Raw genomic sequence first — 292 nt, forward strand, 5'->3', positions numbered from 1 at the left:
TCACACACATGCACACACAGGTACATACCTGCATAATATATTTTTTATACTTATCTTTAAAAAAACATAATTAACTTAAAGAAATCTTTTCCTGCATCAAATTTCATCAGCAGCATTAGAGAACTGGATATTCAAACTTATTCAACAATGGCTTCATGTTTTTGATTGTCATGGTTTTGAAACAATCAAAGGGCACTATCATACCAAACATTATATATACATTTAACAGTATCATATTTGATGTATAAAAACATCAACCAAAGACTTAAATCATTTGAAAAATAAGTGATAA

At 27.4% G+C, this 292-nt stretch overlaps 1 protein-coding gene across 1 annotated transcript in view; it reads right to left on the reverse strand.

Moving 5' to 3' along the window:
• LOC119588515 (protein AAR2 homolog) overlaps nt 1–292 on the reverse strand; it is a 6554-nt gene that overhangs the window by 3330 nt on the left and 2932 nt on the right. The window lies entirely within an intron of this gene.

This window comes from Penaeus monodon, chromosome 24 (genome assembly GCF_015228065.2).
Source record: "Penaeus monodon isolate SGIC_2016 chromosome 24, NSTDA_Pmon_1, whole genome shotgun sequence".
In the NCBI taxonomy this organism is placed as follows: Eukaryota; Metazoa; Arthropoda; class Malacostraca; order Decapoda; family Penaeidae; genus Penaeus; species Penaeus monodon.